Source organism: Anas acuta, chromosome 7 (assembly GCF_963932015.1).
Source record: "Anas acuta chromosome 7, bAnaAcu1.1, whole genome shotgun sequence".
NCBI classification, from domain to species: Eukaryota; Metazoa; Chordata; class Aves; order Anseriformes; family Anatidae; genus Anas; species Anas acuta.
The window spans coordinates 34522340-34535195 of NC_088985.1; the positions used below are offsets into that span (position 1 = coordinate 34522340).

Here is a 12856-nt window from a genome sequence, read left to right on the forward strand (position 1 = left end):
TGGGAAAACCCAGCCTTATTTCGGTGCCTCTCACCCGATCAGGCAGGGACTGTTGTTGTGTCCCGTGTTTGCTGTGGTAAGTTCTCAGAGCTGGATGTGCCCGTGGGAAGCTGTGTTTGCTGTGGGAAGCTGAAATCCAGGAGGGAACCAGCTCCAGCTCCTGCCCAGGCACTTTCCGAGATCACCCCAGGCAGCAGAGGCTTCGCTTTCAGTCGAGCCAAGCGCACTGTCTGCAGGCTGACCTATAATTAAAGACCTGCAGTTTCCTACTTACCTACTCTTAAAACATCTGTAAGCATAATTACAGTGTACCATTTAAACAGCTTAATACGAGGCAGGCACTCTTCTTCGCTGGGAGATGGCTTTTAATGTCTGGCTGCACTGTAGGCTCTGCAGAGAAGGCCAGGAGTGCACCCAATTATCTCTCTGCTGGCAGCTGCTCTACTTAAACTTACATTTTCATAGCGGGATGCGAGGCTTTTTGTTTTGCTTCATGATGATTCCCATCCCTACTAATGCTTAATACTCCATGCACCTCTTTAAAAACTAAGGATCCAGCCTTGAGCTTGGGCTCCTGCTACCCAATTAGCTGCAAATAATGCTGCAGAGCCCAGTGCCATCTCCTAACATCTTCCCTCCTCATTACCTTGATGGGCACTGACGGCACTCTGTGTGAGCTGAGAAGTATATTTAATATCTGTTTTGCAGGAATGACTCCACTTTTGCCAAAACACACGCTGTTTGCACTGATCGTGGTGTCTGTGGTGTAGCAAAGGGTATTTGGAAAGAGGCTGAGAGTGATTCCTGGCCGAAGCACAGCTCACATGTCTGCAGCCTTCAGCTGTCCTGTGCCTTGCTGCACAGCAGTGGTGGGGGGCTGTGTGATGTCTGCGTTTGCCTGAGACACGCTTCTCATTTGGGGGATTTTTCAGACTGGAAAAAGAGATTAAAAAATCAAATCAATGATGTCTAAAAATCTGAGCTCTTTTCCAAGGACTTTATGTTTTTAACTGTTTTTCTCTTCTCTTTCCTGCTTGCCTGAATGATCACCCCATCTCTGCCATGCCTCTCCTGGGGTATTTGCAAACTCCAGAGGAAATCACAGCCTCTGATCTGAGGTGTCTTTGCAATATAGTGCCCAAAACTGGGGACTCCAGGTGGGGATCATTCTGGGGAGGAAGGAACCAAAGTTTCTCAAGATAGGAGACCAGTTTTAATTCCGAATAGAAGGACTGGATAACCCACTTTATCTGGGTTGGGTAGACTGGGTGATCCCATGACAGCAAGAGGATCTGCAGTGTCCCCCATGTCCCCTTTTCCTAGGCACTTATATACATGACAATAAAAAGTGGAACTGTAAAGGTTTCTTTACACACAGTCTGAGACCTTTTTTTTTTTTTTTTTCATGAGAAAGAGGCAGAAAGAGAAGAGCAGCTGCCTGAATAAGGAACTAGCTAGGTGGCTAGGAGGAGCAAGTTTTATGAACAAGCTTTTGCCATGCAGGGTGAGGTCAAATCTGGGCTGGGGAAGAAGATACCGAGAGAATTAAGTTCAGAGATGTTAGATGCTAATATGCATGAGCGTGCAGAAAGAGAAATAAGAAATCTACATGTGAAAAAGCAAGATGAAAATACATAGAGTTAGAGGGAGAGGACATAGATGGGCAGAGGAGAGAGTCTGCACACATTTCATGCTGCTCCTTCTCGTTTGCCTGCTAGGCGGTGAGTGCTAGGCGAGCTAAACTTTGGGACTGCCCTTCTCCAAGCACAACACATCCCACTGCACCCAGGAAGAGTAGGAGCATTGGTTTGGATTTACGGCTTTTTGTTCCTCTCTCATGATAACAACCACCCGGTAACAGCTTATCCCCTGGGGACTGCGTAGACTTCCTGTGATAAGTCATCTCTTGCATCTGCTTCCCCACGTCACAGCCGAACGAACTCTCATCATCAGGAGAACAAATTTCGTAACCCAGGCCCCGGAAAAGCCATTTTTTTCCAGCTGCTCGCTCCTGGCTGCGTGTGACCCGGGGATCATAATGACTATGCACCCACCGCCTACACAACCTCCACCACCACAGTTACTCTGAGCAAGGATCCTGATGGCACTGTCAAGAAGAGAAGTCATGCGTGAGGTGAGATGGCCTCCTTGCAGCTCTCTGTAACCAAACCAGAGCCCTCAGAGGAGAGCATCAGGGATCCTGAGGCTTTCAGCACCTCTGCTCCTCTGTGTTTTCAATATACATGATGCCCCAGTGGGCCGGCTTGTGTTCTTAGTGAATCCTTCAGGCCTCATCCAGGCCACCTGTTACAGCATGGGACATTCCATGGTGTCAATGGTCAGGAAATTAAAAACTGGTCCAGACAGTCCTGGTGCTGCCTGTCCAGACTCTCTTCATGCTCTTCTGCCTCTGGCAAGGACAAACTTCTCTCCTACTTCAGGTGACCAACACTCAGCAAAAAGTTCAGGTTTAGGCTTCAGTGGGAGATAAGGATGGTGGAAATAGCACAGGGGAGAAGTTCCTCTCTTTCAGTTGTATGGAGAGCTTAAAACATGAGCTTACATACAAAGAAATGTTTAGTATCTGAAGCTAAGTTAGACATGGGTTGTTTTCACTTGTGTGCAACACATTGTGTTTGCTTTGTCCCCACCCACCAAAGCCTCAAAGTATATGTTAAAGATGTCTTTGTCCCCTGGAGTTTGGAATATCAGAACTTGCATCCTAGTAGTATTAATAAGAATATTTCTGTATAGCCTTGCATAAAGTAAATGCAAATTTATCATATTTCACTGAAAGATTCAGACTATTAGAAATGACACTCTCCTGTGTCTGATGGTAAGCCACATTTCAATGTGTTCTTCCAAATAACAGAATATAGAGATATTTTATTTTCATCCTAATCAAATTGGGACACTTTTTCATCTAATCATTTTTTGCCTGTAAGACCAGCAAAGGCTAGAAAGCACCTATATACATTTATCTTAATAGCTGAAGTAGTATTTTGTGCAGATTCTGTTTGGAAGCAGATGGTTAGGAAGACAGGACTTTGCAAGCATTTAAAAAGTATTTATTATAATAAATGTCATATAAATAAGACATGCTTAATCTCTTGCTGTATTCTTGCAAGATCTGAATTGTGTTGTGGTTCAAACTACAGGAAAATAAAATTTTTCAGAAGAAGACAACGTGTATTCTTCATTTCCTTCTATGATTGGCATCAGAAGCATTTTTAAAATCAACTTTTCTTTTTACTAATTCATTACACATTATTTTTTCTAAAAATGTTTTTCTGTGTCAGTTAGCCCACAGTAAAATGGGATATTCTGCAGATATAAGTCCAGTTGCTTCTCCCAGGAAAGATATATAACAGTTTCAATATAGGTTTGGACACCCAGTGGTCTGAATCTGCTTCTGTACCTGTTTCTGTCACACTGAGTGACCTTAGGTGAGTCAATCTCTGAAACTCAGACATCTTCCTTGAAAAATGAGGATAATTCCCTCCTACCTCACAGATAAGTTACAAGCTCTAAACAAATTGGTTGAGCGGATATCAGTTTGAAGAACAACAAAGAAATACCCATAAAAGAACAAATTCAGTCCCTCAGACTCTGGAAAAAATCAGTATTGATCTCAATATCTAAGAAATGCAGAAGGGAAATTTGTCTGTAAAAGCAGAGAAATGCATAAACATCAGTAGCAATATAGTTTCATAAAATGCTGACTGTTTTTCAAAGATGTAAAGAGAACATTCTCTGCAGATGTTTTTTGTTCCATGATTCACATTGTAAAAGGCTTATTTGCAAGCCTTAAAGAACAACTTTGCTTTATTTGCATGGTTTCATTCAGCTATATGTGAAGAAAGAATTATCATCCACCAATTTTTCTTGGCTATCTTTGATCTGGGAGCTGCAGTGATCCACAGGGTGTGCCACCTCTATTCTGCTGTAGTAGGAACAATGCTCAGTTTTGCTAGGGATCTGGGGGTTTCATCATTAAACAAGATAACATTAGCAAAAGGTTAATACTTCTAACTTATCTGAGCACTGAGGGCAATTTGTGAATAAAGACCTTCTGAGGCAAGGGTAAGACATTTGTGCCTGCTTGTGAGAAGGGTCATTGAGAGTGATGGAACTGAGAGCACACAGGCAAGGAGTCCATGGGTGCACTGAACAATCACAAGAGAAATTGCAGTGGCTGGTAGGAAACCATGAGAAGAGAGGAACAAAAAGATGAGCAGAAAAGGGACTGAAAGGCTTTATGGTACAAACATCCACAAAAAGTCAAATTTTAGCCGTACAACAGAAGCAGCTAGATTAAGATCTGTGTCAGTTTTGCTAAGGGAATAAATTGGTCCTTGGACTTTGCTAGCCTGTACGTAGAAATCAGTTACACATGCTTTATGAAATGGAAGATGGAGAATAGGAACAATTTGGGAACAATTGCTTGAGCACTTTGAACTATCCAGGTTAATTGTACCTCTAAGAAATGTTTATGTTATTGTGCAACAGTTTATTACAAAATCCTTCTATGTAACTTTGAACATAAGCAGAAACTGCTCAGTAGGATATTTTATCAGGAAAAGCGATATTAAATATGAATTGTCTTGAATTAGAGATGTTATCAGAAAGGAAATAATATCATGATATGTGATTCTACCATGAACCAATGGATTAAGTTTCCCCAGTCAATTATCTGAAGTGGGAAATGGTTAATACAGCTCACACCATGGAGATGAGCCACACCAGTGCCTGGTGGCCACAGGGTGAGCTCTGACACCAACAGCCACCACTTGTGGCATGGCTGGTTCCCCCAGCAGTTTTCTCAGAGCCAGCCAGATAATGCAGTAAAGATTTCTGAACTGGTAACTTCTTTCCTCTTGGCAGAGTTACAGTCATTCCTCTTCCTGACCAGTCCAGAGAGATTTTATTCATGACCACACGTTTCACATTAAATATTGGAAGTTATTGGATTACAGCTCTGCAGTATGAAAGGTCAGCCACAGAGTGGACTCTGAGCAGCTCTGTTTTTGTTACACGTCCACATAAGGATGGGTAATCAGATAATTGCTATGTGTGGTGCTTTTCTATGATTTCTACTCTTGCAGTTCAAAGTTATGTGTAGTTTACAGCCATATACCAGTGCTCTTGAGAAAACAATTAAAAAAACTTTCTCTAAAGTGAATCTAATATTTCCATGCAATTTTCCTTTGGGTCTGAAATGTTCTGTGGCTGTGGAGGTTTTCTTGGAAAGCCGAAGGGGAAAGTAAATTTAATTGGACTGTTTCTTAGTTACCTGACCTTTCACAGTCTGTGTGCACTTGGTCTTTCCAATACTCTAGAATCCTAATTAGCTTCTGCTCTCATAATTATCGTTTTTCTTCCTCGATCCTCCTGCAATCTGTTTGGTTGCTTTCAGAAAGCTGGAGCTGAGGTCCTCAAAAAAAAATCAAATGTGAGAAAATCTCCAGCCAGTGTAACTTGAACTGTCATTTTTGACTTCATTTTAGCCCAGTATTCAAATAAAAATTTGGAAAATTCAACTCAAAAACTGCAAGTATCGTGATTTTTCCATATGTATTCTTTTAAAGTCTTTGGTAGACAGAGCTGTCCTATGCACTTCTTTTGTTTCTCAAAGTTACTGTTATTATGGAAACAGATTAAAAGGACAGTTTTTATTCTTATCTTTGTGTGCAGTAATAGTTTATCATATACTCCAATGGCCTTTCTGTTGTAGCCTGGTCTTAAGCTCTACAAAGGGCAAAACTCATTAATTTTTGACTTAACTGTGCCTTTTATCTTGCTAGTTTTCACAAGCTATTTGTTCCTTTCCAAGATAGCTTCCTCTGAGGAAGCAGATTTTTTTTTTCCTCAGAAATTAAACTCCAGTTCCAACTATAGATAGTTTTATTTCATATGCTAAATTGTCACAATCAAAGGGAGAATCTCTGCTGAACAGGTCTGAAAACATCTGGCTCTTTTCTTTCGACTTTTGAGTCTAATTATCTCACTGCAGATCATGATTGCTAAGTATGAAATTAAGCTGCCCAACCTCAGCCATCTCAGAGAGCTCAGGGTTTTGTTTTTAGCCCCTTTGTAACTATTTTCCCCACAGCCTTAAATCATGCTGAAATGGAAACAGTAAAAATATGTACCCAGAGAGCAGTCCACATGTGCTGGCACTTTGAAACACCACCACAGGAATTTCTTGCTGTGTATTACAAGAACCGGCCTCTTTCTGCAGAAAACGAGGGTTGTGAAGGACTCTGGCATTTCGAAGAGCTGTGGAAAAGTTACACTCATGGGGAGACCTTTGGAAACAGCCAGTCTGCACAGGCTAGGGATATAGGACTACCCAGGTCAGCCCATTTTTAACACTTAGGATCAAAAGGGTGTAGGAACAAAATACACAGTGGCCAATGGAAAAAAGATTAAAATGTTACGCAGATGCTAGCACAGAGACGTTTTGCTCCTGGTGCTGTAGAAAGCTGTGGCTGAGTGTTTATTCTGTAAAAGTCTGACCCATGATGAATGGAGTATTTCTGACCTGCTGCTTCTCTGGTGGTGGTCACAGGGACTTTGAAAGCTCAGGTCTGATTCCCTGCTCTCTGTCTTTAGTATGTCACCCACGTTCAGGTCTGCAAAGTGATCCCCACAGGTCCCACAGGACAGATTTTGGTCTCTCTGTAATTCGCTTCCCATCCATAAAACAAGGGCAAGGAGCTACGTGACGGGAAATATATTAGGAGCCCATGAGTCTGAGGTAGCATGGATAGAGACTGAAGAACAAAGGAGGGAGAAGGAGGTTTCTTTGTTAAACAGGGAGAGGGATGCCACGATCTCCAGTTTCCTCTGCCGATGAACCCATCACTCCTATCATCTTTGTTAGAGAGCATTGCTTCACTTTGGCTGCCTGTTTTGAGGACAGATGCTCTGCTTGGCAGGGTTATCCCCAGAAAATTCAATGAGAATGGTTTGAAATGGTTTGAAAATATGTCAATCTGAGACAAAAGGCTTTTTATTTTTTCTCGCATTTCTCCCATAGGACCAGAAGTATCTGAAGGGCGAGCCCCAGGAACGGACAGTGTCCCTACACCATGCACAGAGAGTTCCAGCCTGCTCCAGCTTCACACCCACAGCCCAACCCCTTCTCCTTCCTCGCCTGTCTCTGTGCCAGGTAATGTCTAACACATACACCCACGCTGAGGAAGGAAAAAAAAAAAATGAAAATAACAACAGTGAATCACTGTGAACCAACCAATCTTTCCATAGAGATTGGAGAAGTCTAGAGGGACTGCTGTTATTTCTATTTCCAGACAGCTCGGTAAGGAGTACAGACAAGGCGGTGAGGACCAGGTGAGACTGAAGGTTCAGAAGACGGGAGGGAAATCCTGCAGGAGAAAAGGATTTGCTCCTTGCAGGCAATCCAACCAATGTCGTAGATGGAGGGTCAGTCAGGGCTGGGATTTCCAGGTGTTGTGCTCTGCAAAACTGCAGCAATATTTTCCAGAGATGTGCATTTCTCAGGCAAAGGCACCTGGCAGCAACACTCCTTGTTCCAGTCAACAGACAACTGACGTTTTTCTGTACCGCTTGATTTGTACATCCTGAACTGTGTCTTGGGAACCAGAAAAGACTTTCTGCCATGGAAAGAAAAAATAATAAATTCTAATAAAGGGTGAAGTCAGTTGAAAAGCCAGCTTTCCCTGTAAGTGATGGATGGGTCTTGGTTGTAAAAGGTGAGGGGAGCCATTCATTAGCACTACTTCTTGCATTCTTTGTTTTAATTATGTAAATTACAGACACTACTGTATAAATGCAAACTTCTGGTATTATATTTCAGTACTTTAATAATGTGCACCATTGGTCTTTAGGATACTAAAGAGCCTGTGTCAGACGTACTTTATAGGAAAGCAGACATGAGCATAAAGAAATGGCACAGCCCTGGCAGGACCTGGTGTATCAGGGCATCGTGTTGCTTTCAGTTTGTAAAGTAGATCTGCACGTGCTCTACTTCTGATACATAACGCAGAAGAACATGCACATAAACTTTTTCTAATCCCATGTGTGGTTTAAGGAAGTCACTAGCAGCATTACATGATGTCATCCATACCTTTTGAGTGAGTATGAAGAGACTTTAGTGTTTTTACTAAATTCTGAGTGTTTGGGGGCCCCTCTGGAGCCACTCAGGCAGGTCAGATTGCTTCACAACAGCTCCACACCTCAGGGTGCGTGGTTCCCAGGTGCTGCACACAACTTGCAAGCAGGAGCTGTAGCTTCTTTATCCCTTCCTCTCTCCAGCATGTCCCCCCAGAATCCCCAGGCATCCCCCTGTTTGCACAAAACATCACTTCAGTCTCAGACATTGTTCCCTTGGGCTCACATCACAGTGCTACGATCACACGCACAAGATGCAGGCTCTCCTGCTGGCCCTGCCTCTGAATAAATGCCTGGAGAGCTAACCACAGTCCTGGTTGTGATTTTGGGAAAGGAGATCCCATACTGTGTGTGGCTTGACATTGCTATGTTTAGCATTTTCTTTTAAGCTATGTAATTATAGACATGCCCCGTGATACTTTGGACTAGAGGTTTGGGATTTTCCTTTCAATAATCTTTTGGGCTCATCTTTAGAGAGAAGTTGCTAAATTACATTTTAAGCCAGAAGCTGTCTTCATCAGGTCTCAAGTACAAAATAAAGGTGTCTGCATGTCATGATCTTGCATGATCTTGCTTTGCAGATAAAACAAATGCTGCTTTCATGGAGTGCAGAAGTGATCGCATGATGCTCAAAAGAAAGGTGGGAAGAGCAGAGATGTAGTACGTGGCCCATCTCCAGCCAAGTCCCATCTCAGCCCCAGGAGCTGCTGCTTCACAGAAAAGCAGGAATCTGCCAGGGGACTTCAGCCTTCAGGATGATGTGTGGCTCCACATCTGCCCTCCCCTGGTACTTTCTCCATGACAAGTGCCACAGCCACTAGCATACAGCCAGGCTGAGACAAGGGCTAGAAATAACAGGCAGGAGACATAGCATTTCAAAACACTTCAGTGACAATCACAAATGATGTTTAATGATGTTCCTGCTGTGAAACAATTTCCAAAGATGAGTGTCTTAAATTACTGGACAGGCCAATGTTTGGATGTAGGCCTCTAATAGAAAGCCTCAAGTCAATAAAAGAAACAACCTCACTACTCACCAATTAAAAATACAAATACCAATTTACCCTATGAGCAAGCCCTGGACATCCCATGTTAATTGTTTAAAATCCTCTTATTGCCTGCTCCTTTCTGTAGCTCTGCATTCCATAATTTAAGCTAGTTACAACATTAATTTAATGAAGCCATCACCATTACTGCCATGGAGCTACTGCCTAGAAAATAAAGCAATGTCCTCTCACTAATTATCCCTTATCACTTCCCTTCATTTTCCCCAAAAAACATAATCCCAGATAGCTTAGGAGGGTAGTGTAAGTGGGCACTGGCCTAACAGAACCGCTTTCTGGAAGGAAGAGTGTAAAGGAAAATCAGCAGAGTGGTTTATATCTTGCAGTCAAAGCCTGTGGCTTAACCAATTTAGCTGCTCAGGTATCACACAGAAAGCCAGGAGATTAAAGACTGAGAAGGCTAGAATAATTTTCTATAAAAATCTTCTTGGGATAACCAGAATTATTTGAGTGGAAGGGTAGTACAAGATGAAATGGATATATATAGGTCTTGAATACATTTGAGGGTGGAATTAGAAGGTTTCTAACCACTGTGCTGGAATTTTGCAGCCCTCCATAGGACTCCATGGTGGAGGGAGGAACCTAAACTGTTTAAAGATGAAACTTGGCAAATTTCTGGGTGGCAGTTGGTAACAGAACAGAAGGAATCCTCAAGTTAGTAATTAAAGGCTCTGAAGGGTGGTTTTCCCTGCGAGAGGTTGAAAGGAGATTTGCTGAGTAATTGTTAATGAATTTTGATTGCACTGTATTTATGCTGTTAATTAATTCTGTTCTTTAGACCTCCCAGTGATTGCCTGACAGACCACAACAACTTTTGGACTTGAGGGGTTTTGCTTGCCTTCTTCCAAATCAGCAGAGGCTGCTCACACTTGGAGCCGGGATGCTGGGAGCAGTGAGATGCCACCCCCAAACTGTATTCAGAAATCTTGTGTTCAGGAAGAAGAAGGTGCAGTTTGCAGAAGGTCAAAGTCACCCCAGCCACCAGACCTGAGGTCAGGAAGCTGCACCCCTCCAGCACTGCCCTAGAGCCCTGCCAGGAGGGAGGGAGGGTTGGTTGTCAAATGGGCATCTCACACCCAAACTGCTCAGCTACAGCAGACATCCTGGGACTCAGGCACGGGCTTCATCCTCTTCTCTTAGGATGCTGGCTTTAAGGCCTGATCATAACATTTTTTACTGATCATAACAATTTATTTTTATCCATAAGGCCTTAAGAAGCTCACAGAAAGTGTAATTTCCAGCTCCTCTGCATTCCACTGTAGGTGAACTGCTTCCAGCAGACTAGCCACTGGAAGACAAACATTTTAATTACATTGGTTTTATGATGTATTTTATTTAAAAGAGTCTTTCATTTTCACTTGGTATCCAGGAATTTTACTATTATGTTGATCTTGCAGGAACTAAACAGTATTTACAGGACATAGTAACTTTAATTTTCTGTTGACCTATAGTCAAGACTATCCCAGCATAGAAAAAAATCCAAGGAGAAAAGGTGCAAAGAAATAGAAGGAACATAGTCTTACATTACTAATATATATATATATATTAAAAAAAAAAAAAAAAAAGTAAAAAAAATAAAAATAAAAACCTAATGTAGATATTATTTTCTCCTTTTCCTTTGGAGCTATTAATCTCTGCAGAGCTGTACCACTTCACTAATAAGTTTCTGGGAGAAGACTTGGAAAATCTGAAATGAATTCCAGGCCTCAGATAATGAAAAAGGCTGCAGGATCATTTGCTTACAAAAAGTAATGTCCAAAATGCTGCTTAGAACTTTTTTTATTTTTTTAAAAAGCCACAGAGAAGTCAGACCTGCCCTGAGTGAGGTTAGACTGAAGACTATTTATAGAATTTCCATAAGGCTTTGTAAGGGTTGCTGAAAGTTCATTGCAGGGAGTATCTGCTCTTTTCAGCTTTCAGCCTTCTTAACAATCCCAAGTTAATAAACTTTAGGAAAGTGCAGGCTTTGCTTCTCTCTGCAGCTTGTACTCTTCAAGCCTTGCATAGATGAAGCCATAACATAAATTACAAACTACGTATATAAACTGACAGTTCACTGACATTACTAAACCATTATGTTTTTATTAGATAAAATCTGAGAATGTTTCTTATTTTCTCAGATATTAAGATGTCTACAGTTTGTTTAATATATAACAAAATTAAATCAATTAGTACCTTGCTGTGAGCAAAAAAATATAATCATTTGAACATGGGGCACAAGAGGATTGGTGTTACAAGATCAACATCTAAGAGCAGAAGCACAGTATTAGATATCCTGCCCCTGAAAATCTGTTGAAAGTTGCTTTTCAAAACTCAGTATGGGAAGAATTGATCTTGAGGTGGACCAAAAGTGTAAGGAAAATATGAAAATTGATAAAAGTTTTTCTCTCGTCCTTACTGTGCATACTTGGTAATTTTGTGTTCTCCTGCCATAATCTGTATTTACTCCATTTACATTCAAGGGTTCTTTACTATATTTTTGCTGCCAATTTCAGTATGTTAATGCAATTCACACAACTATTTTCTTTCTTTCATTCTGGGCCATATGAAGGCCAGCAATTTGAACTCTCTAGGATTTATACTTGTCTTCTTAGGAGACTTCAGAGATGTGTGGTTTTTGATAAAAGATATCTGAGTTGTTATTTTCACTTCTAATAAGATCTGTGCTTTCAAATTATATTTTCATTTTCACAACAGAGGCTCATTTTGGCTCTTGAGTTTTGATTACAACATGCCAGAAACCCTGTGTTTTCATAATACCAAATAAAAAAAACATACATTTTAAGCATTTTTCAGCAACCAAGTGTGAAAAGTTGAAGGAATCTGTTAACATATTGATTGCTTTGAGCACTGCTTTAAATTAGCTTTCTGTTCCTCTCCATATGGTTTCCCATTAAATTTAAATAAATTAAAGTTCAATTATCTGGAAGAGAGGTGCAGAGTCCTTCTCAAGCTGCCGGATGAATTATCTCCCAGCCTCCTCTGTCAGAAATTCATCAGGACGTCTGCCTTTGGGTATTGTGTGTGCCACTACAACCAACCACCTTTAGCCAAGATTTCCACACTGGTGCCAAGCACGTTTTCAGAAATAGCCTTGTGATTGGAAATGACTTTCTCTCTGCACTATTATGTGAGTCATCCCTGTAAGAAAAAAATAAATAAAATAAAAAGTTCATTGACTGGAGAGGCTCTGCTTTGACACACACAACAGTTTTCAGTCTGCAGAGATGCAGCAGACATAAACAGGGGGATACGCTGCAGATGGTGTCTTTCGTTCTGGAAATAAAACATGCAGCGTGTGCCTGCCGTCGGGTGCTTGGCACGCGGGGAGGATGGAGGACGATGTGTAGCACCCCTGCCATTCACACAATTAGGTTAAAAAAAAAAATCCATTTCCATCTGGTGCTTGTTTGGGAGAAGGTATTTTGCAGGGGCTTTAGAAGAACGACTGGAGGTTATGGGACGAGTGTTGGATGTCCTCTTTGGACACACAATGTGTCACCTGTTGGCTCCACGTCCTTGCACAGGGATTGTGGTTCCTGCCCACAGCACAGCACCCTGGCACCAGCCCCACATGGGAAGCCATCTGATCAAGGGAAGGAAGATGGAAACACTGTGCCAGATCCGGTGCTCTCGTT

At 41.7% G+C, this 12856-nt stretch overlaps 1 long non-coding RNA gene across 2 annotated transcripts; it reads left to right on the forward strand.

Moving 5' to 3' along the window:
* Positions 1-1496: 1496 nt before the first annotated feature.
* LOC137859422 (uncharacterized) lies at positions 1497-12469 on the forward strand. 2 transcript variants are annotated; one of them, XR_011098266.1, is made up of 3 exons: positions 1497-2134; positions 7043-7174; positions 9997-12469. It is a non-coding gene; the product is annotated as an uncharacterized lncRNA (long non-coding RNA). The 2 variants fall into 2 exon arrangements; XR_011098267.1 differs by lacking the exon at positions 9997-12469 and adding an exon at positions 8736-9981.
* The last annotated feature ends 387 nt before the right edge of the window (positions 12470-12856 follow it).